The sequence below is a fragment of the Octopus bimaculoides genome, chromosome 3 (genome assembly GCF_001194135.2).
Source record: "Octopus bimaculoides isolate UCB-OBI-ISO-001 chromosome 3, ASM119413v2, whole genome shotgun sequence".
In the NCBI taxonomy this organism is placed as follows: Eukaryota; Metazoa; Mollusca; class Cephalopoda; order Octopoda; family Octopodidae; genus Octopus; species Octopus bimaculoides.
The window spans coordinates 51,319,922-51,321,254 of NC_068983.1; positions in this window are offsets into that span (position 1 = coordinate 51,319,922).

Consider the following 1,333-nt stretch of genomic DNA (forward strand, 5'->3'; position numbering starts at 1 on the left):
AAGTACATATGTATAGATATGTATACATATATGCATATATACATACATATATACATATATATATACATACATACATATACATACACACACAAAGGCGCGCACACACACACACACACACACACACACACACACACACATATATATATATATATATATATATATATATATATATATATATGTGTGTGTGTGTGTGTGTGTGTGTGTGTGTGAATATATATATACATATATATGCATATACTCAAGGGATATATTTGCTGTTAACTTTTTCTGGGACTCACAATATCTTCATCTTTGATCGCACAGACTCTATGTGAGGTTTATGTCATAGACATATGATTACTGTGTTCAAACCGTGTTCGTGGGTTTGAGATTGTGTATCTTCTCTTTCTAGCACTACGCTTTTCGGTTTAGAGGTTCGTGCTTTATTAAACACTTGAAAGGAAACGTATGTTTCACTAATCTTATATGAAAGACTCCCTGCGCACGTACGCTTTGCAGATATAGATATTAAGCCACTTTAATTTGCCATTTTTATGCCTGTATGTGTTATGCTTAGGGAAAATTCAGCAAAATAATCGAAAGCCTAAAGCACTCACTTTTATTGCTTTTATGGGCAGAGACACACAATATTAAATTGATAAACTACTGAAGCTAATGTCAGAGGGAGACATCTGGTGTGACACTGAAAACATATCTCCACAGAGGTCACGTCAAGAGGAAAAATAAGATGCTGAATTATGAGGAGGACAGGTAGAAAAAAGGTGAAGAACAAAAGGAGGAGCGAAAAAGATAAGACGATAATAAAGAAGTATAGGAGGAGGAGGAGGAGGAAGAAGAAGAAGAAGAAGAAGAAGAAGAAGAAGAAGAAGAAGAAGAAGAAAAAGAAGAAGAAGAAGAAGAAGAAGAAGAAGAAGAAGAAGAAGAAGAAGAAGAAGAAGAAGAAGAAGAAAAAGAAGAAGTAGAAGAAGAAGAAGAAGAATTACATGCATCTTGCTTTCTATTTTAGAGTCAGTATACGGTGATATTACATAGATTGTTAATCTATCATACCGACAATGATATGGTATGGAAATAAATGTATACCACAAAATATGTGTTTTGAATACGGTCGATGAAACTTCTAAAAGCATCAGTTAAATTTCTAAATATTCATATAAAGAAGCAACGTACTGGATAATGTTTTCCGATATAAAACGTAGGAAAAATTTGAAAACTGGGTTCAGCTCTTTACTTGGATGAAATCTGCCCACATTATTCAAAGGAAAAACGGAAACTACATAGGCAACAATTTTCGTGTTTGAACATATAACGAATGCATATATATATATATATG